Source organism: Bison bison, unplaced genomic scaffold (genome assembly GCF_000754665.1).
Source record: "Bison bison bison isolate TAMUID 2011002044 unplaced genomic scaffold, Bison_UMD1.0 scf7180017864346, whole genome shotgun sequence".
Taxonomy (NCBI): Eukaryota; Metazoa; Chordata; class Mammalia; order Artiodactyla; family Bovidae; genus Bison; species Bison bison.
The window spans coordinates 3,084,079-3,084,386 of NW_011494918.1; positions in this window are offsets into that span (position 1 = coordinate 3,084,079).

The window sequence follows — 308 nt, forward strand, 5'->3', positions numbered from 1 at the left end:
AAAGCATCAATTCTTCAGTGCTCAGCCTTCTTCACAGTCCAACTCTCACATCCATACATGACCACAGGAAAAACCATAGCCTTGACTAGATGGACCTTTGTTGGCAAAGTAATGTCTCTGCTTTTCAATATGCTATCGAGGTTGGTCATAACTTTCCTTCCAAGGAGTAAGCGTCTTTTAATTTCATCACTGCAGTCACCATCTGCAGTGATTTTGGAGCCCAAAAAAATAAAGTCTGACACTGTTTCCACTATTTCCCATCTATTTCCGATGAAGTGATGGGACCAGATGCCATATCTTCGTTTTCT